Raw genomic sequence first — 23,892 nt, 5'->3', positions numbered from 1 at the left:
GATACTGAAGACCACCAGTGCTGATAGAGAGGAAGGCTTACTATTTGAAATTACCTTGGGCTAGTATTAACCCCCCACAAAATGAAAAGTGAAATACTACTTTCATCACTGGTGGTCTGAGGGGATGGGACAGATCAAGGGAGGTCTTGGATTCATGGTACCCCAAAGCTTTCTTGTTCCCTCAACATGACTCCAAAACTATCCAGAAAATACTCCAGTTCTCAAACTGGCACTATTACTCACCTCTCACTTGTGCATGGAAGGTAATTCTTTTAAAAAGAAACAATAGCAGACAGAACACCAAAAAAGGCACCCACCTCCTGTCCTATGAGCAGACAAGGGGCAGGAGGTGAAAGATACTACATTATTATTATTATTAGCTTTATTTATAAAGTGCCGTAGATGTACACAGCACTGTACAAAAACCAAATAAAATCCAGAATATATAAAAAGCCTGCCTATGGCATACAATCTAGAGGGTATCCACTGGCTGCCCAGTGTAATTCAGTCCTGAAATATGAATTTCTTGTTTAATGTCTTAGGTTAATATGGACAATTATATAGTTCTTTTCAATCCACAAAGCACTTGTTGGTAATACTTAATGGATAATCATGGGGGATCAGAATCCTGCAGTGATTAGAGCAGTGATTCGTAATCTTTTGGGGTCATGAATCCTTTTGATAATCTGCTATAGACTTTCTCTAAGAAATGTTTCATGAAAATATACACATACAATTTTACATGCATTGTATTGTATTGTAAACTGAGGGATGAAACAGATTTCCCTGAAGGAATGGTTTACCGCCGCTCCTTTAAGTGCCAAATTGGGGCTGTGGCAACCGTACAGTGCAATCACAATCCGAGCCAAAAAGAAGCTGCAAAATGCACTTATTTTTGGCCCAGAAAAAGGGTGCCCTTGTTGCTGCTGCATGGCTATTCCATGTTTCTTCGGCATAGTGTGTCTAAATGCTGCGCCAAAGAAACATGATGGCAGGTGGTTGGTATGACTCTATATTGGGGGTGGAGTCGGGGCATGCAGCGGGCAGTCACTATGCCCCCATTCCACTCCAATGCCAGCCCTTTTGGCCCAGTTATATAGCCCCTGACTTCCTCAACATTAACTAGTTTGAAATAATAATTTAAAAATTACAATGAACACTTTAAAAGAGTAGACTTTTTTTCTTTAAAATTCACCATGGTAAGAAAATTAAAAATAACAGGAAAGAAATCAAAAGAAGAAAGTAATTTTTGTATCCAGTTCATGGACCCTTGAAGCTCACCTGTAAGTTAAATGCCTTGGGATTAAAGAATTGTAATAGATCCTGATCCTATTCAGCCTTGAAAACCTACTGGGAAAACCATCTCTCATCCTAACTCTGCCTCATAGGGTGGTTGGGTGGATAAAGAGAAGATAATTATGTATGCTGCCATGACTTCCTTGGAGAACTGGTGGAATGTAAATAACATCACCAGGGCTAGTAAATTCCAGACTCCCACTCTACTGCAATACAGTAGTTTTTGCTCGGTGTCAAATTTGTCACTGACTTTTTACATGATTATTACCATGCAGGAGAACTGTGGGGAGATCTACTGTACTTTTAATTTTCTCTTTGTTTGTGATAGTTGCATATTAACATCAACTCTGTTGCTGTTACAAACAAAAATCCATTAGTGATACCTTTATTGGCCAACTGAAATGCACAATATACTTGTTGCAAACTTTCAAAGCTCCATGGGCTTCTTAATCAGGCAAGATGTTACAAACCAAACAGGAGGGAAAAAAAAAACAATTGAAGATGGTAGTCAGATGAAGAAGAAGTCCATGGAGCTTGCAACAAGAATACTGTGCATCCACTGGTGGATTTTTGTTTGTATTTGTTAAATGGACAACACAGCTACCCCTGCATATTTTCTGTTGTTGTTGTGTGCCTTCAAGTCATTTCCAACTTATGCCAACCTAACCTATCATGAGGTTTTCTTGGCATCCTTCAGAAGTGGTTTTTCATTGCTCTTCTTGAGGCTGAGAGTTGGCTTGCCGCTCACAGGTTTTCCATGGCTGAGTGAGAATTCAAACACTGCACTCCAGGGTCATAGTCCAACATTCAAACTACTACACCACACTGGCATCCACTAACTTAGCTCAAAGGATGGCAAAAAAAAGGGAAAAAAGGAAAAGAAGAAAAAGAAGAAGTCAACTCACCCCAGATACTCTTTGAAAATAATGTCTTGCATAGAGATGTGTCTTGCACCAAAATCCCTTCCTTTTACTCACTCTTCCCCTTTCAGTTAGTCAGCTTATTTGAATGACCTGGGTTCCTGCAAAATAACATGCAACAGCCAGTTTTAAAAACATATCGATAAGAAGTAACACTTCTAGCCAAAAAATAAAAATAGAAAGGTTTGCAATTAATCTGCAGTTAGTCATTTCACTATTTCAACCCAAAAACAATCTTCTGATCCGTTACAGCAAAAACCAAGAAAGAATCCTGCAGCATCTTTAATTCATTAATGTGACATAAATTTTTGTGACCTAGGGTCCACTTTGTCAGGCACATGAAGAATTATTTGCATCCTATCTAGGGCTGGAATACAACTCCCATTGTTCCTAGGCAGCACAGGCCAGGGAAAATGGAAATATCTGGTCTGTCTAGGGATAATGGAAGTTGTAGTCCAAACCCATCAAAGGTGCCAGCCGGTAAAAGGCATAGTTATCCTCTTCAGTGAAAATGCAGACATACCCCATTCCCAATTGAAAACCAGCTAAAAGGTTGAGGCAGGGTGACCAGATGTCCTCCTTTTTCAAGGCATATCCTCCTTTTCAACCTGCCAGGAGGAATTTCAAAATGCCTGCCATTTTGAACAGGGCTAAGAAACATGAAACAAACAAACAAACAAGCTTCATTTATATATCGCTTCCTACCACCTAAGCAGTGTCTAAGCGGTTTACAACTGTAAGCTAATTTGCCCCCAACATTCTGGGTAATTTCTGTGAGTGCTTTTAGTTCTTCTTCTTCTTCTTCTTCAAACATGTCCTCCATTTTCCTCGAATGTCCTACATTTATGGGGTGACCAGACGTCCTCCTTTTCCAGGACATACCCAACTTTTCAGCCTTCGGCCCAGGAGGAATTCCAAAAAACATCCTCCATTTTGAGCAGGACTAAGCAGCATGGATTTATATTTCAGTGTTTTTTAGCTTTTTATTTTCTGTCCAGGAGGAATCCCCAAAGGTCCTCCATTTCTGAGCAGGAAGCATGGAGGACATCTGGGAATGCCTCCTGAACAGAAAAAAGAAATCCAAGCTAAAAAACACTCATGTAAGCATAAATGCCAATGCATGCTTCAACACTGCGACATCTGCCACCCTCTGCTCCCATTCAGCCCTGGCTGGGGCTTGGGGGCTTGGGAGGGGGGTGTCCTCCCTTTTGTCTGGAAGGTCCTCCTTTGGACACTTGGGTCACCCTGGGTTGAAAGGATGGAGCCCTCTTTTTCACACACAAAGACAAAGACAAAGACAAATTCAAACCCTGTTGAACAGCAGCAGTCGAAAGGTGTTCAAATGGCCAGCCCTACCTGGCCTCCTGGTCCTTCTCAGCTAGCTCTGGGCTGGCTCCATCTTCTGCAGACAGAGCCCCCTCAGAAGAGAAGGAGAACTGGCCAGGCGCCTCTAGGAGAGAAGAGCCTGAGAGCGAGAGAAGCAGCTGCTCCAGAGGTGAAGGATGGCAGTCTGGGACTAGGGAACTCTCTCCCCCCCGCATTCCCAAACACGCCCTCCTTCCCTCGCCCGCCCGCCCGCCTTCCCTCCCTTGCCAAGCCCCCAGCCTTGGACCTGCTGCTGCTGCTGCTGCTGCAGCCTAAAGGGAAGAGGCCTCAGGAAGACTGGAGACGAGGAAGGACCGCCAGGAAGCCTTGGCGGCACTTCTTCCTTGGACTTGGCGGGAGGGGTTTGGGCAAAGCAAAGGCAGCCCTTGCCCTGAGGGAAAGCAGACCTGCCCTTGGAGAAGAAGACTGGCCCATGGCGAATGACAGGATACTTGCTGATAGAGAAGCTGGGTTTCTGAAACATTCCACGCCAAAAAAGCAATCCAGAAATGGGTCTCTCTGGGCAAGTTCTGACCTTTGTTCCAGGAGGTGCTGCAGGAGGAGGCGCTTTTTCACATCCTCTCAGCTATGGCCAGGGTGACCAGGCGTCCTCCTTTTCCAGGACCTGTCCTACATTGCAACTTTTTGTCCAGGAGGACTTCCCAAATGTCCTCCATTTTGAGTCGGGATTAAGAAGCATGAATTTATGTTTAAATCTGTGTTTTGAGCTTTTATGTGCTCATGTCCTCCATTTTTCTTGCATGTCCTCCTTTGCAGTTAGAACATCTGGTCACCCTGGGTGGCATAGTGGTTTGAATGCTGGACTCAGACTCTGGAGACCAGGGTTCGAGGGCCAGCTCAGCCATGCAAACCTAATGGGTGACCTTGGGCAAGTCACATGTTCTCAGCTTCAGGGGAAGGCAATGGCAAACTTCTGAGCAAATCTTGCTGAGAAAACCCCATGATATCTTCACTTTAGGGTCAACAGAAGTTGGAAATGACTTGAGGGCACAACAACAACAGCTATGGTAGGGATGAAGCCCAAGTCTTGCCCAGAAGTGGACATTGTTCCAGTTTATCTTATGAGATAAACTCTTTATTTTATTTTAAATAAATAAAACAGTTGTTTATTTTATCAGAGCCAGAGTGGTGTAGTGATTTGAGTGTCAGACTGCAACTCTGGAGACCAGGGTTTGATTCCCCGCTCGCGCATTAAAAACCTCTGGATTACCTTGGGCAAGGCACACTGTCTCAGCCTCGGAGAATGGGAAATGACAACCCCCCTCTGAAGGAACATGTCAAGAAAACCCTAGGATAGGTTTGCCTTAGGGTTGTCATAAGTTAAAAAAATGATTGGCAGCACCAACAAACCAGTTTATCTCCACTGTTTCACTGGAACAGAGTGACCAGATATCTGCAAAGGAGGACAAGACACCACAAAATGTAGGACATTAATAAAAATGTAGACCATTACAAAATAAAAGCTAGAAACACTAATAGAGTAGTAGGTTTAGTCTGAGTTGTGGTGAAAAGTAACCGGGAAAAATGTAGGACAAAATTTTCAAATGTAGGACACACAAAAAGTGTGTCCTACATTTGAAAATTCTGTCCTACATTTTACCGCGATCGCAGCGAAGGCCAAGCGGCAAGGGAAAGCCTCCACTTAAGGAGGCTTTCCCTCCCCGCCTGGGCCCCGCCACGATCGGAGGCCAGGATCGGGGCCTCGCCTCGTTCCTGGGACCCTCAGGGACCATGAAGGAGGGGAGGAGGCCTGCGGCGATCGCCGCGGCCTCTCCTCCTTCCTGGCCCCGGCTGGGACCATGAAGGAGGGGACGAGGCCGGCGGCGATCGCCGCGGCCTCTCCTCCTTCCTGGCCCCGGCTGGGACCATGAAGGAGGGGACGAGGCCGGCGGCGATCGCCGCGGCCTCTCCTCCTTCCTGGCCCCGGCTGGGACCATGAAGGAGGGGACGAGGCCGGCGGCGATCGCCGCGGCCTCTCCTCCTTCCTGGCCCCGGCTGGGACCATGAAGGAGGGGAGGAGGCCGGCGGCGATCGCCGCGGCCTCTCCTCCTTCCTGGCCCCGGCTGGGACCATGAAGGAGGGGAGGAGGCCGGCGGCGATCGCCCCGGCCTCGCCCCAGGCCTCAGAAAGGCCTTGGAGCCGCCGCGGCAGCGGAGGTAGCCGCGGTGGGCGGGGCCGTCCCGGTTTGGGCGCCAAACCGGACCGGGACCGGGATGGCACCACCCAAACCGGGATTGTCCCGCCGGGGGGCGGGATATGGCAACCCTACTTCAAGTCCTTCCTTTCCAACTTAATAGTGATCCTTTTTGGCAAGATTTGTCCAGAGGCCTTTGCCTCTCAGAGGCTGAGAGAGTATGACTTGCCCAAAGTCACCCAGTGGGTTTCCATGGACAAGCAGGGATTCAAACCCTGATCTCTAAAGACATAGTACAACATTCTAACCACTACACCATGTGCCCACCAGTTTAGTTCCCTTCAGTTTCTCTCTTGTTTCTCTCCCTGAACTGGTTATTGCTTTGGTTTTAAATCTGAAATTTATGTCCATGTCTTCTTACATTTTCTGCCTGCTAGCTCTCCTGACAGTCACTTCCTATTTAGGCTGTAGTAATCCTTTCCATATTTACTAGAAAGCCAAATGCCAGAGGCAATAATGGGCCTAATGCATTGTAGTAACTGTACTGGGAGATCCAGCTTCTTCCTTGCTTAGCCATGATTTTGGGCTAATGTTGCCATGTTTTCAAAACAGCAACAAGGGACAGTCAGAATGTGTGATATACAGGGTTGGCAATCATGCAGTCAGTATTAACAAGTTCATGTTCTACCTAAACACAATATAAAAGTCTATATAAAAAGAAAAGATCTCCAACCTTCAAATAGGAGATATCCCTGATAATAAGGGGCACCTGGCAGTCCTATAATGGACATGCTTTTTGGCCCTCAAATAAGGACATCCCTTATATAATATGGGACAACTGGCAACCTTATTTTGGACTCTCTCCCTTAGTCTGACATATCTTACAGGATTGTTGTGAGGATAAAATGAAGAGTGTTCACTGGAAGCCAGAAAGGATCTGTAGGTATACAGGTAGTATACTAATATAATAATAATTTCATGGAATATACATGTATTTATGTGTTGTCTTTTTAGGATTTTATACAGCTCCTGAAGAAGGTCTTGAGACTACATACAGGCTGAAACACCAAGGGCTTTTTTAAATTGACAAAACGTCTTATCAGTACATGTCTCCATTTTCTTCTGCGGATTCTAAAAACCAGACACAATGAAGTGTGTTCATGGTGGTACGGTGGCTTTTTTGCTTGAGTTTCTCTTCCATAGAGTTAATATAGGGCACAACTAAAGGCATCACTGACCATGATTTCAAGCTCCACTACACTCAGCTGTCTGGAAATTATCCTCCTGTCCTTTCTCTCCTTTGGCCCTTACTCCTGTGTGATGCCACACTGTGTAACTTTGAATTTTTCCTTAAACCTTTTTCTGAAACTATTTTGAGACACCCTCCTAGGCCTATTTAGGTTTACATTGGTTTTATGTTAGCTGACTGCTAATTCATAAGCTTCAGGAAGAACATGGGGCTGAGAAAATCATTGGGTGGTCCTCTAGCAATCCATCATGTTCCTAATCACTCTTGGGTCATTACTGGAGTCGAGAGGATGGCTTGCAGAGCTCTCTGGTTTGAGGTGCAGTTATACCTGATGGTAGACCTGTCTTTAGTGAAGTTTGCCTCATATCTTGTGAATCATGAATCTAAATGTACACTATATGTAATGTAAAGTTGGTTCTGACTCTTACAGTATTAAATGACAGAAAAACAGAAAGGTCATCCTCAGAGGAGCTGTTGGAAAAACATGTGCTTTTTAAGATGGTTGTAATGTACTGGGTCTGTGTTTGAGAAAATGCATATGCTGTTAGACAAGCCCATGCTGATTTTATTGCTTCGCCAACAAATCCTGGCATATTTTTGTTATTGAAGAATGGCAATTTGGATGGAATTTATTTGCTGAAGAGAAGCAAGGGAGTTTTCTGTATGAAATTAAACTATGTTTTGGCAGGTTTGATTGGCTCAAGGTAAACCTCTCACTGTTTAAGAAAGAAAAAGGCAGACTATATATATATATATATATATATATATGAGAAATATATAACGCACATGTAAAATGCTCAAGGAGTGCCAAAATCTGTAAAGCAAATAAATGGATTTGCCAAAGTTTTAAGCAGGAAATCCTGCAATGGATACATGAATTCTTTGTACAATTCATCACTAATTTTCTACATGCAATTTAGAGTGCTTGTGTTGACATTAAACCTGCAAGGAATATAAATTAAGAAAGGCATATTTCTTCAGCATAAAATTTCCTGTTATTTAATTCAGACACATAGAGATTCCAAATAAGTATTTCCAAATAAATTACTTAACTTTCTAACCATCCATTAATGAATACATTTTAAAGTCTCCTTCCCCCCCCCTTTTTTTTTTGCTGTACTTGCTTAATAACCATAAATACTGAAGAACTTTATATGTTTCTTCAGAACAGAATGGAAATCACTAAAAAGAAGTAAGTTTACTAAAAAGTAGATTGATGTTAAACATAAGTTCTGTTGGCTTCACCATAATCTTCTTGTAGTGATAAACTGTCAAGCCTGAATCCTATGTTTGAGGCCATCTAGAGTAGTACCATTGACTCAATGGAATTTATGTAAGCATTGAGTTAAGAAATTACCATTGATTCAGTAGGGCTAGCAATAAGATCTAGGCTTCATGCTATTAAGAATGCAGGAAATGTTTAAATATGAGGTCAGGTTAATAAGTTTCTACTGGAACGTTTTGTCAAAAAATTGATGTTTAGTCATCAATCATTCAGCTAGTGGTAAGGCTATCTGGCTGGGAGGGGTACACCAAGAAAATGTGACAAACTTGGATGAAGGTAACAAACTACGTATTTCCTGGTTTCAGAATGCCAGGCATATCAAAAGAGTTTTATTATTGATTAAAAGATCCTGATCAGCCCTCAGGATAAGATGTCACCAAATACTTTCTAGGTGATTCAGACTGCAGCTCCCACAAACTTGTAACCAGAACAACCTTGCTGTCTAGAAATGATGTCAGTTGTAATTTGATTTATCTGGTGAACCTAGCCTATATATCAGTTTGGACAAAGCTGGCATATAATTTGGGTTATGGTGCTGATCTGGTACAGCAAGTTTGAACACATGGATTAATCCAGCACAATGGGGTAGACATTGTAACTCAGATAGACTATATTTTTTGCATGTATCAGAGCCAGATTTAGACCGGCATCTTCATTTAAAAGAATTAGATAAAATATTTTGTAGAGACAATTACAAAATGATAGAGCAGCTGTGAGCCAGAGTAAAAAATACTGAGTTAAATAGACATCTGACCTGATGTAATGTTCTTTTCTATTTTCTTCCCTAAGCAAACATATATCAGAGCTTTTCATTATCATTGAGTAGAATACAATAAATGTAGCATAATTTCTAATGGCACCAAAGTAAAGAAAAATAGATTTTTAGAAAATAAATATGACAACATTACAATATCTACCAACACTTGGATTTCTCAGTCAGTATTTTATAATAGAGGAAAGGATCATTTGTAGGAATCAGCCTATTTTAAAATAAGTTAAATGGTGAGTGATGAATTCCTAATGTACTATGGTATGTCTGTTAGGTTTTAATAAAGTAAGGAATGCAAGAGACAAAAATGGTAACTTGGTTGACGCAAGAAAAATCAGCATTTTGATGTAATACTCCAGTGTTGATTTTTCTCAGACTTGCCACATTCCAAGGAATGGCAAATGATGTGAAATTAGCTTATATGAAGAAATATTCAGGATACAGAATGTTGAGTAGGTGCCGAGTCAGAATTTCAGAGAGGAACACAGATCCTTTCAGACAGAAATGAAATGTGTCACATTGAGTGCACTTTTCCTAAGTGATGCGAGTAAAGATGCACCCTTCTCTGAAGACAGAAATTGGCATGCATGAGAAAAATGTGGAAATTAAAATATTCAAAGACAGAAATCTCTGTGTATGAGAAAACTATGGAGATATCTTTGCTATGATACCCCAGAATATTTGCACTCTATTTTTGGTTTGTGTTAATGCTGCAATGGGCCATGTATTCTTTTCCATGGCCCATTATGATTTGTTTTTCTGTTTCATTTGGTGTACATCTCCATGCAAATTCTTCTCAATAGGAGTATAAGGTTACACTTTAAATAGTACATTTATGGTCATAATTTAGGTACTGTATTTCTGGCCAAGCAGATTTCATATGTCAGTGTTCCAAACACTTTGATTGGGTTCCATAGAAAATCCTATGCACTCTTTCCTGGCATTGAGCCCCACTGAATAATTTTGAGTAAACAAAGTACAGTACTGTACTTCTGTATGTTGATTTCATCCTGAGTGAACTGGAGTATGGAGGGCGTGCTAGCATATAGATTACTGAGAAAAATATTAATCAATTGTTGTATGTAATCCACAAGAATGTCCGGCAGACTAAGCTATAACGAATGGAAATCACAAAATTAGTTAGTAACATGGAACATCTTGTTAAAATTTTAGTGTCATTGAGATTAGGAGCCTGCTATGGGAAATGGCAATTATTCTAAAGGAAATGTTACTGAAACAATACATTCTTTTAGAAGGTACAAGTAGGGCCTGGTATGGCTTTTGCAAAACATAAATCCACATTCAAACAATAATATGTAATAATTGGCTGTGAGGAAGGATAAAAAGATGCAGTTTATTGATTTCAGATGTCATTTTTGTTCTTATAGCCAAGTAGTATGTCGTATTTTCGATTGACAAGGTTTCTATAAAAATGCACATTAAATGTGTTCAGAGGGTCCAAGATGCAGACAATGTAAAGATTGTCATTGTATATGAACAGCAATCTCATAAATCACTTGCATATGCATTTCCAAGTAGAATGAAATAAGTCTATTGGCACTCCTTGGTCGATGACTGCTATTCTCCATTCCATCATTTAAATCTGTCATTTTATTTTAATTTTAGCTCCAGGAGCAGGAGTACAACATAGTAAGGTTGTTCCTTCAAATATTATTATTGCTAAAGCTCAAGAAATTAATGGAAACTTATGGAGAAAATGTTACTGAGCACCCTAATGTAATGCAGACAATGTGCCTAAATAAGAAGGCTTCTACAAATTTATTAACCCTTGGATCAAGAACCACATGACCCAAATGATGCTACAGGTATGGTTTCTGACTGGGGACTTTACATCTAGCACTGGGGAATTGTATATGTGGTTCCTTTGCCATATGGGGAATCTCTCATATAGCACTGGACCTTATCACACGTGGGGGGGTTTGGAGCTCAGATCCGCAGTCACTCCTGTTCTAGCAATGTAAAGTGTGATGTTTTTTCACACCAGATCCAGAGTCACTCCTGTCTAGCAATGCGAATAAAGGTTAAAACATTGCCTTTCTGTTGCCCTTCCGAATTGAGGGGCAAGTGAAGTCAGTTCGATTCCAAGCAAGTCATGTGATGCGGATTCAAGCAAAGCAGAGTGAGTGCACATTGTATTACCACACCAGAGTATACTTTGAGGGTTCAACTATTCAAATCGGCACCCTTGGGCATGCTCAGTGGGGCTCTGGACGCTGCCCTCCTTCCCTGCCCCCTCCTTAGCTGTCATCCTTCATCAGGGTCTAGGAGAAGGCCGGGGATGATGGGATCGGTGGCAGGCTGAAGGAGGGGAGCAGATCGGGGTCTAGGAAAAGGCAGGGGGTGATGGGATAGGCAGCAGGGTGAAGGAGGGGAGCAGACTGGGGTCTAGGAGGACGCAGGGAATGATGGGATAGGTGGCAGGCTGAAGGAGGGGAGGAGATCGGGGTCTAGGAGGACTCGGGATGATGGGATAGGTGGCAGGATGAAGGGAGGGAGCAGATTGAGGTCTAGGAGAAGGCAGGGGATGATGGGATAGGTGGCAGGGTGAAGGAGGGGAGCAGATCGGGGTCTAGGAGAACTCAGAGGATGATGAGTGGCTCCAGGAACAATTCCCTTTTCTGTGTAGAGTGACGAATGGCAAGAGCTTAGTCCATCCTGGGAAAATTTAAAGGAAGCATTGAACCCTTCCACTTTCTTGTGCTCTTTGAGAGAAAGCACCAAAGAGCCACTGACACCATTTTCCTGTTCAAGCATTCAAAAAGGCCAGAAGCGGTTGTAGCCCAAGATCTAGCTCTCAGTCACCTCTCTGTGATTTTGATATCATGTCAATATCAAACAGGGATGTCTAGGCAAGTAGACCAAACAAGGACTCCCCAGCAAAGAAAACTAGCTATACCAGGTTTATCCAGATAGCTCAGCATGGGATAATCCCAAAGCACTAAGCCATGATGGGATCTCTGAAGATCGGAATCTCCATAATCCCTGGACTATGAGAAGACTGGTAGTGAGCTTGACTGGGATATTGCTTGCATATAGCAGACAAAGGGAGTTTCCTTCTGGGAATGATACTCTTTATCTGAGAACATTAACACCAATTATCCCACTGTTATTACATATCACACCCCATTCTTCTTCTTCTTCTTCTTCTTCTTCTTCTTCTTCTTCTTATTATTATTATTATTATTATTACTGTACCATTTAAAATACTGTTTGGCATCCTGTTCAGTAATTACAATGTCATAACCTTGACTCATAACATCATAATTAAATTCAATTTTACGGTCATGACCAAAACCACCTCCTTAACCTACCTTTTAATCCATGCAGTTCCGCAAAAAAGGAATTTTCAAGGCACTGGAGAGTGGGGTGATGACTTGTCCAGTCCTCTCCAGGTTGCAGGGTTTGCTGTGACAGACAGTTGTGTTTGCTATTGCCTGTCTCAAAGTACAGTTGGCCCTTCTTATATATGGATTTTTTATACACGGATTCAAGCATACACGGTTTGAAAATGTTAAAAAAAAGTATAAATTTCAAATATCAAACCTTGATTTTCCATTGGGACACCATTTTGCTATGTCATTATATTTAATAGGACGTGAGCCTACATGGATACTTTATACACAGGGGATCTTGGAACCAAACCCCAGCGTATAACAAGGGTCCACTGTATCCCTTTACTGGGAGAAGGCAGGTTGTTTCAATGCTTGCTGCACCTGCTCTACAGAAATTTCTTTTTTGGCCAGTGCTGCATGGCTTAAAAGGCAGGGTTTTGGGGGTTACATTAGGAGATGTATCTATGTTGTGACTACATCTCCTGATGCAGGAGACACTGTTCTCTATAACATAATGGTGCTTACAGACTACTAAACCTATGAAGCATAAGGGCAGGGGGGAAGGGAGTCTTGTGCTATGACTGACATTTTAAAATGTAACTTTGCATGTGCTTAGATGTTATTCTGTTGAGCAGTATTGGCAAACTGTTTTTTTAAAAAATATATTCTAATATACTGTATCCCTTAATACGTCAGGAACATGAGAAACAGTTCTAAAGCATAGCAAGATTGGGTAGGGAGAGAGAGATGTTAATAACAGGATTCCTAATCTAATTTATCCATATGGCTGTTTAAAGCATGCCTCATCTGGTAGGTCCAGGGACTTCATTGAATCACTGAAATTCAGTGAGATATACACAATGTGAACAATTGATATTCTTATTCCACACTATTTTTCCTAGTAATATCCTTGTGTCAATTATTGGCTGCTACTGCTTTGCTATATGCCATAGCCTATACAGTAGGGATAGAGAATATGTGATTTTCAAGATGTTGTTTGACTTGTAACTCTTACTCACACCACTGGGCATGCTGACCAGGCCTGATGACAGCTGTAGCCTAACAATATCTAGAGAGCCACACTTGCTATGCAGGCAGAGGTAGGTTTTATAGCAATCAGCTTCTTGAAATGTGTGTCTTATATTGCAAAGCACTTTTATTATGAAATGTGTGTGTACATATGCTGTCGAGTTACCTGTTGACTTGGAGAACCTTATGAAATGCAATCACATGCATTTCATAAGGTTTGCTTAGGCAAGAAATACTCAGAGGTGGTTTTACCAGTTCCTTCTTCTGAAATATAGCACACAGCACCTGGTATTGTTGGTGGTCTCCCATCCAAGTACAGTCGGCCTTTCTTATACACAGATTTTTTTATACACAGATTCAATGATACACAGTTTGAAAATGTTAAAAAAAACTATACATTTCAAATATCAAACTTTGAGTTTCCATATTTATAAGGGATACCATTTTCCTATGTCATTATATTTAATGGGACTTAAGCATCCACGGATTTTGTTATTCACAGGGGATCTTGGAACCAAAGCCTAGCGTACTGTATAACAAGGGTCCACTGTACTAACCAGGGTCAACCCTGTATTAGTTCCAAAATCAGATGGGGCCTCGTGCCCTTAGGGTATTTAGGTCCCATCAACAAAATTATATTGTGTGACAATTTGTTTGACCTTTTTTTGCCATATATTATGATTGCCAGAAAAAAAGAAAAAAATAAGAAATCCAACTGACATTCTGAAAACAAGATTCAAGGTGTCAAAACCACATAATATTGATACACAAGAGCTGATGTTGAAATAAACCATATGTTTCTGGAGCCACAATATTGTGAAATGACTTTGGCTATCAATAGAAATCCATCTTTTTAAATGCTAGATCACCAGAAGGCATATTGTACCTTTCAGACTAACATTCTTTCTGCTTTAGTCTTCTGGATTCTTATTATTCAAAGCCTGATTTAAGACCTTTGCTCGGCAATTTCAAGGCAGCCAAAGGATGATGCTATGTCTCCAGCTTGATGGATTTTTTTTTTTTTTGCACCACCATCCTTTGCACCACTAGCATTGTCTGACATACAAACAAGGTATCTCTCTCTCTCTCTCTCGATCTCTATCTATCTATCTATCTATCTATCTATCTATCTATCTAATCTATCCCCTTTTCTCTTTAGGCTAGGGGTTGACAACATGTGGACAATAAGCCCTTCCCTGTTTTGAATCCCTTACCACATACCGTTTGGAAACATTACTGGGGAGATTTGAGGAGCTGTAACCCAAAACAGCAACATTTCAATTCTGCTTGCCACCACCAAAATCACTGTAATGCTTCTAAAATTTGATTGTTGCATAGTCTTTTAAAAGAAAAGTGCATGAGAAGAGTTATCTTATTTTAAATGGTAATCATGCTTGTGGTTTCCAAAGCACAATTTTGCTTAAAAAAACACAGGGTGCCAACTCTTTTTGTGTATCTTGTTCTTAACGTGAAATATGACTTTTTTTCCCCAACAGACACCATAAAAATACAGCACTTGAAGGGGATGCAGCCCGTGTGTGTGTGTGTGTGTGTGTGTGTGTGTGTGTGTCCAGGACTTAATGAAATGCCATCTTTGGATTTGTGGAAGTTAGACTTTTGCTCCTCTATGAAACTGGATTACTTTTTGCACATTTTGCAACTCTGACTGAGTCTGCAGTTTCCCACATCTGCTTTTTGAATTGGTGGAGAATCTGTAGTCTCCCCTGTGGCTTGTGGTGGCTTGATATGCTGCATCAGCAGCTCCAGATCCCAGAAAAACTGGAAATACTGTTTGCCACTTCCAGGTTACTTGGACATATCTGTCAAAAACGTTGCTCTCTTTTATTTGGCAGGACAATGTTAAACAGTGGTCTGAAATATGTAATTTATTTTTCTTGTTGAAACTTCTTCTTTGACTAAATCCAGGAACTAAACATGCACAATGCTTCTTCATCATTAATCACCATTCAAATAGATGAGTGGATTAATTTTGTACTCCTACTCTTTCCGTGCATGTTAATAAAGGAGATAGTGAAGGCATTAGAATGATATCAGGCAAAACCTAGGTCACAAATACTGGCCCAAAATAGCAGGTGCAGAAAAAAGAATTGATTATTGTTCATCCTAAAACATCAGAAAATAGGTGAAGAATTAATTATGATGTAATTTGCCCCACCCAGTTTAAAAACAGCATCCTATTTGCCTGTGGAAATAAAGATTGTCAGAGAAAAAAGTTGATATGGCTTGGAATGCTCTACTGTCATATAGTTGGCCCTAGCCAGCAAGGCGTAGTGGTTTGAGTATTGGACTAGGACTCTGAAGACCAGAGTTTGAATCCTGGCTTGGCATGTAAACCAATTAGGTGACCTTGGGCGGGTCTCACTCTCTCAGCCTCAAAGGATGGCAATGGAAAAACCCCTCTAAAGAAACTTGCCAAGAAAATCCCATGGACCTTATCACATTAGAGGAATCCCACTAAGAAACAGGATTTAAAGTAGATTTAAAGTAGAAAAAAACTGCAAATGTGGGAGGTTTATCACACTGTGTTTCTGCAAACCTGAAATAACACACACACACACAGAGCACACATAAAGGGGACAAAAATGACACCTTTTTACTTTCAGGAAGTTCTGAAAGCATTTCCTCATTAATAAGAAGTCCTGCCACCTTTTATTTCTTGCAGTTGAAAGTTAAGATTTAAAAAATGTTCATCAATGTGGCCATGTTTTGCATTAGTATGGGAGGAAAGGGCTTTGTCTGTGACCCAATTTTTCTTGCTTTGGAAGGGGTATCTCTCCAACCCTAAGATTTTGCTTTTAACTTTTTTTTCTTTGTCTTCAGGGAAACTGACATTTATTTTAAGTTCTGTTAATAATAACAACTATGATTTTCTGTTTGCCACAAGGGAATAATCAGTAACAGTTGTTGGTTTATGCATAACTGGAAGTAAGTGTGGAGAATCCTGGGGCAGAATACATCTGCGGGTAAAAATAACAAAGAGGATAAGCTGTTAGTGTGACCTTTGGCTTACCAAACTGCATGACCTCACTAAAAATAACAAGGACACAGAAGCCTTGCAAACACATTAACCCACCAGCAGAGAGTGGTTGAAATTCAATATTTTATGTAATTTGTATTTAAATGAGAGAGAGAAAAAATCAGTCACATTAATTTTATATGTGATTTATCTTTTACATCCTTTGCGACTTGCTTTTCATTAACTGTGCTTTTCAGTTTTAAGTATCCTTTCTGAAATGGAGTTCCATTCTACCGTTGATATTTTGTTTGTATGTGCCAATTAGTTCTTGCCTTGATTATTGAGCTACAAACTGAGCTATTAAGTGAGAATGAAAAGCCACAGGTTTTTCATGTCAATAGCATGAAATGTCCATAGCTTGTTGCTAAATAGAAAATATGTTTACTTCCTAAGTTATTGTCTTCTCAGCATCTAATGACATTTTTTCCTTACCATTCATTGCATGGACACGCTAAGAATGGGAAACCTTTTAAATTTACTTCACTAATTACTTTAGTCCTCAGATTGTGCAACCATAGGCCAATAGTTTATGATTATTCTGATGTGTGGTTAAATGAAATAATATGTTTTCAGCAGAAATTGCTTAATTATTAGGTTTCCTAAGACATGGCCATGCTAGTCTGCTGCAACAAAAACAGTACAGCTTTGAGATATTTTCAAGACTAAGTTTAACCATTCATAAAATAGCTGCTAGTGATAAATGACTAAAGGAACACTAGGCAGCTGTCAACAACTGTAAGGTCCAAAAGTCAATGGGGGACAATTTCTGCCTGCCAGGATACTCTGGCCTGAATTATCTGTCATGGTGTACATTACGTAACTTTACATAGGCTTAGATACATAGCAGACGGGTTAAGAAATCCTGTTAGGGAATTGTGAAAATGCACAATAAGATAATAGCAAGAGTGTCCTGTTGGACATTAGCACTCCCTAGTTGGTGTCCTGATGCACAGTGGGACTGATGTGCATCAGTCTTGTTGGGCATCTTTCCCATTGTGTATCAGCCCCAGTGTGCATTGATAAATTTGTTGGTTCCCCTATGTGGTAAAGTAACATCAGCCCTTCACTGAATGGGGATGTTATGGAACTGCCTGGTTGTAATCCTCTCAGATGTAAGTCCATTTATGAAGATGTACAGTATGTACTCATGTATAAGTCTAGAAATTTTAGTTAAAAAATGGAACCTAAAAATCTGAGTCTACTTATCCACGGGTCAATGTAAGATCTGTACTTTAATTCCTATTAAGAAAAGGAAATATCCCCTGGTAAAAGACAAGAGTACAATCTGCCCTGGAAGTACTGATTCCCCCGCCCCCACGCTCTCATCCATTCAACCTTTAGTGTGAGCAGAAACAGTTATGCCTGATTACATTTTATAAGTTCGTTGGCATTGTTTTTCTTTGCTTCATTCTTTAGATCCTTTGATACATGCCTCTAAGTTTTACCTTCGACATCCATAGGTCATATCAAAATCTATAATTTTGATCTCCAAACCTGTCCTTGACTTATACATGAGGTTGTCTTATAGTCCAGTATATATGGTAAGTCCTTAACAAGATGCTTGTCTAATAGTATTCATTCTTGAACAACAGAATTCCAAAGGGAGACTACAATAAGAAACCACTGGTTTAAAATAACCCCATATCCCTGTGGTTGGAATGGGTTAATGTTTTCTTTAATTGTATTACAATTTTCATCCTGTATCATGTGGTCAGAATGTCATGTTGTACCCTTGCTGTTCTGCATCCCTCCTGCCCTGGTACGCAATGCGACAAGTGAGAGTGATGGTATAAAGTGTCCCTGGTATGCACCATTTTGTTAGTGACAGGGAGAGCAGGAGGCATCCATGCAGTACCAAGCTGCAGATCTTCAGGCAGAAGATCTGCTCTGGATGTCCAGTAAATGACTGAAGATCTGGGAGGGTAACACCAAATCTGGCTAGAGAACTAGAGCTGGATGCTGCCTAGGCACTTGCTGCCATCCCTCCCTGAGCAATAAATGACTGTTGTAGCATGCTCCAAGCATGGAAGCTCCTGTGGGGAAGTAGATTATTGTACAAGGAAATACTGAACACCTCCTTTACAATGTCTCAAAAATGGTACCAGCCTGCACACATAGGATTTTGACCTACTTGTGTTAATTACTTTAGTAATTGTTTTTTTGTACATTCAAATGTTTCTAAGTTATGGCGACCTTCAGGTCAACCTGTCACGAATTATTCTTGTTGAGAGGGGGTTTGCCATTGCCTTCCTCTGTGGCTGAGAGTGTGTAACTTGTCCAACGTAATCCAGTGGATTTCCATGGCCGAATGGGGATTTGAACCTTAGTCTCCTGGTGTCTTAATCAACACTCAAACCAGTATATCACATTGCTCACTAGCTTAGTAACACTAACCTCAGTTGTTTTGTGCATGGCCTATGTTAAATGTCACCTTCTATATTATAGGCATTTCATTTCTTTTTTCCTCATTTTTTTACAATGTCTACATCTAGATCTGTGTAGATATATAGAATAACATTACATACACCTGATCAATAAATTTATATCAGCCACAATATATTTGTAAGACTTTCAGGTGCCAAAAGACCTTTATGGATAGTCTCATTTTCTGTTAAGCTGTCAGAGGACCTTATCACACTAGCTCAGAAATGGGATTAAAAGTAGATTTAAAGTAGAAAGTAAAGCAAATGCAGGAGGTTTATCACATGATAAAGCAAACGTAAAGGGGACAAAAATGACACCTTTTTACTTTTGGGAGTTCTGAAAGCAAAAAGGTGTCATTTTGACCCCTTTACGTTCGCTTTATTTTTGCGTTATTTCAGGTTTGCAGAACCATTGTGTGATAAACCTCTTGCATTTGTGGGTTTTTTTCTCCTTTAAATCTACTTTAAATCCCGTTTCTTAGCAGGATTACTCTAGTGTGATAAGGTCCAGAGTTGCTAGTCATCACATAATTCTGTAATACTAAGTTATTTTCTGTAAGGAGAATAACTTCTTTTTGTTTGACTTAAGTATAACTTGTCAAAGCAGTAGATGACTACCATCTTCAGGAATATGTGATCACTGAGCATATAAGAAAGCTTTTGATTTGCTATGAACCTTCACCTAAACTGACAAGGGAGAAACAGCTGGGCTACTTGACATCAGGGTTTAGCAAACATTTTGCCTTTGATAAATGAGTAGTTGATTAAATAAAATTTGTTCTCAAGGGCAATTCATTTAGACAAAGACTATATCTAATATCCAAAAAAGCCTATAAGGCAAAAATGAGATTTTTAAAACACACTCTTTATTGAGGAATGCTGTTGGCCAGATATCTCAATGACTCAGTTTGTATCCTTAATATGCTCAATCAAAAGAATATGGATAAGGAAACAGGTGGAAATATTTTTCATAGTCAAGAAGTAGATCTGCTCTTGTCATTACCTGGGAACCGAAAGGAAACACCATTTAAAGAGCTAACATGAAACAACAGGAAGCTCATTCTTGAAATGGAGTATTTTGCTTTCTTGTCTCAACAGACATCTCTGCGAGGCAAGACCTTTGTTGTCAACCTGTAAATCTACTCAAGTGGTTGACATAAAATGCAGATGGCCCAGTTGAAGTCATTTCATACAGCATTCATGGGAAGCTTGCAAATAGCAGTCTTGAGTAAACACAGTGGGTAGTTCGATAGTGTTCATCTCTGTAGTAGAGATATGGTAATTAGATTCCAGGAAACCTTTGTACTTTACCTATGTTCTGAGCAGAAATGATGCTACTGAGTTGATTATCTTTCCTGTTTTTTCACTTCTATCTTACCCTCATATTTACATGTGTTAATGGAAGTAGTAAACCCAGGCTTGGAAAATCTGTCAGGTTTGCTTTATTTTATATTAGACTTGAATTATTTCCATCCAGAATATGAAGTAATATGTAAATTTAGATAATTTCTTTTTAAAAATAAAACAAAACAAACTGAAATTAAATCCTCATTCATTCATTTAATAACCATCATCATCATCATCATCATCAAATGTATTTATATCTTCCCACCTCTCCCAATTGGATCAAGGTGGGATTACAGCAGAGTTTAAAAATACAATTTCAGCATTACAAAATCATTACCACACAAGTTAAAAACCAGAATCAAAAGCATAAAATCAACAGTCATGAAATCAACAATAATGAGGTCAGATGCTCTCGTTCCATACAGAACAGTCTGTAATTCATAAAAGGTCAGGTGGGTATGCACGTCGAAAAAGCTCTGTCTTAACTACCTTCCTGAAATTTCCAGGGATGTAGCAAGGTGGATCTCCTCTGGAAGTCCATTCCATAGTCTAGGGGCAGCTATACTAAATGCTTTTTTGGGAAGTAGAAACATATTTAGATGCAGGCACCTCTAATAATTTCTTCCCATTTGTTCTAAGAGTGTGGGGCAGATTGTATAGAGAGATGCGTTCCCGTAAGTAACTCGGACCCAAACTCGGGCTTTAAAGGTAATAACCAACAACTTGTATTATGCCTGGAAGCTAATTGGCAGCCAGTGTAAATCTTTCAGAATAGGTATTATGTGGTCAGATCTCGAGGATCCAGTGACCAACCTGGCTGCCACATTTTGCACTAATTGGAGCTTCCAAACTTGATACAAGGGTAGCCCCATGTAGAGAGCATTGCAGAAATCAAGACAAGAGATTACCATAGCATGGACTACAGCTTCAAGATCCTTTTGGCCAAGGTAGGATCGCAGTTGGCATATCAACCAAAGTTGATACCAAGCACTTCTGGCCGTCACATCTACTTGAGATGACAAACATAGAGACAGATCCAGAAGTACTCCCAGACTGCGAATTTCGTCCTTCAGGGGAAATGTGACCCCGTCTAGGAGTGGTTGACAAATTTCCTTCCCCGGGCCTAAGGATCCTATGGCAAGTACCTCCGTTTTCTCTGGATTCAGCCTGAGTTTGTTTTTCCTCATCCAGCCAATTACCAACTCAAGGCAGGGATTCAGAGGGGAGATGTCATCCTTAGTCACTGTAACAGTTGGGGACATAGAGAAGCATATTTGGGTGTCATCAGCGTACTGATAACACCATGCCCCATGTCTCTGGATGATCTCTCCCAGCGGTTTCATGTAAATGTTAAACAGCATGGGGGACAAAATGGTGCCTTGGGAGATGCCGGATGTTAGCTCTTTTCTAGAAGAACAACTGTCCCCCAGCCTCACCATCTGGAACCTGCCCAAGAGGTAGGATCGGAGCCACTGGAGCGCAGTATCCCCTATACCCAACTCCCCCAGGCATTCCAGAAGCATTGGCCTAATTATGTAGGGTAAGAACAAGAATGGAGTAGTGGTTTGGGTGTTTTAATAGGACTCTGGAGAGCAAGGACATTACTACACAAACCTTGTTCTCCCAGCAGTTGTGTCACTTTTAAAAAAATGGAAACATTAGTTTCAGAGTGGCCATTATTGTATATCTTCGCAATCTCACAACTGGGTTTGCTCCTGCCATTACACTGTCTTCCCAACACCCCCTTAGTCCCAAATCCCTTTCCTATGCTCACTCAGCATGCCTTTCAGGGTTTTTAATTTTTTTAAAATTTTAATTTTTTTCCACACAGTTCTTGAGCTCTGCTACTGAAGAAAGAAAAGAAAAGTTAAAAGAAATTAGCCTGTTTGGGTATAGCCAGGTGGAGGAGGATACAGGGAGAGGAGGAGACATTGACCACATGATTGGAAATATTGCAACTGGCTCAGGAGTGACATTTTGCACCTGGGGATTAGCACAATTGGGAGGTCATTGACAGATTTCCCCATTAATGAAAAGGGGCACCCTAACCATGCTTGATGGACACAGCAGCTACAAGTCGGAGGTGGCATTATGTGATTAGTATTGCCAAAGCCACTTTTTTCCAGCTCTAATCACAATTTAAAAGCCACATCTAGTAATCTCCCAGGGTTCAAGTCCTCATTTAGTCATTGAAACCCACTGACTAAACTTGGACATATCACACTCCTTCACCTCAGAGGAATGCAATGGCAACCCTCCCCCCCCCCCCCATGAACAAACAATGCTAAGAAAATCCTGTGATAGGGTCACCTTAGGATCACTATAAATTTGAAAGCACACACCACCAACAAATTATATAGGATACAATTATTGACAGGGTATAAAAGGAATGTGTTGTACCTGGATGCTATATGGATAAAGAAAAATCAAGCAGTGGCAATGCTAATTGAGCACTAACATGTTTGAATATCTAGGGATTTAAACTCAGGACTTTTCCATATTCGTGTAAAGAAACGTGAGCTTCTTAGGTTTTGCCAGTTGTTGCCACCATGTCTGTTTGCTCTGTGTTGCTGGGCCCCTTTCCCTTATTTTGAAGGCTGTTTGTTGTTGGATGTATCTATGCCACAGTTCAGAAAAAAAGTTTAAAAAACAAAACAAAACCCAGGAATATGGTTTGCTAAGGCTGGGGGGTTAGTTCTGTGGTTTAAAAGGGATTTTTCCTGCCCTGTTTTTTGGTAAAAATATTTTAGTGTTATATAGTGTAAAAGTGACATTGTTTCCTGACATTCACTTCAAACCATATCCCATCTGATCTTGGAAGTTAAGTAGGGTCAACCCTGATTAGTACTTGGATGAGAGATTACCAATGAATACTAGGTACTATAGGCTATATTACATAGGAAAGAACTGGCAAAGCAACCTCTGAGTATCCCTTGCCTAAGAAAACTCTATGAAATTAATGATGTTGCTATAAGTCACTTTAATTTGCATGTTGCAGTAGTATAATGCCATGAATTGATAGCTATTTTAGTTTAATTTATCTAATAAATGATCTGAAGTTTTAGGATTGTTTTACTATTTTTTTATCATTGTTGTTTCTGCCCTGTTAAAGGCTAGGCATGCTGGCTTTCCTCCGGCACATTTACAAAGACAAGCTGCTATGGAAGCCATTCAGTCAAGAAATTCCCCACATTCATTTTGTGGTGCCATAACACACAGAAAGCTCTGCCAAATGCTTCCCAGATAGTCTGTAATTATTGATCTAAGAAAAAAAATTAAAATGAGAATAAATACACTTGAAAGAAACAAGTTTATAATATTATTTCTAGAGCCTCATAGAAGGAGGTCATCATTCTAAAAAAATTCTTTTCCATCTCTCTTCTTTTGCTAAAAAATAATCAATCAATCTTGACACTAAAACAAAGCCTAACATTTACTGTGTGAAACTATATGGGGGGGGGGGGGGAGGGAGGGAGGGGGGGGGAGAAACGACTCCAGCATCTTGCATGTAAGTATGACTAAAACTCTGAATATATATTTTTAAAAGAGTGGAGTGTGAAATGTCAAGCCTTATTGGGTGCTTCCAATTTATGGTTGTTTGTGGCTAGAATTCCCTTGTCAAAATGCATTTTGTGCATCAATAGGCATTAGACATGAAAGGAAT

Source organism: Sceloporus occidentalis, unplaced genomic scaffold (assembly GCF_023333645.1).
Source record: "Sceloporus occidentalis isolate IW3139 unplaced genomic scaffold, rSceOcc1.0.p SCAF_2, whole genome shotgun sequence".
NCBI lineage: Eukaryota > Metazoa > Chordata > Lepidosauria > Squamata > Phrynosomatidae > Sceloporus > Sceloporus occidentalis.
This window is presented reverse-complemented; position numbering follows the sequence as displayed.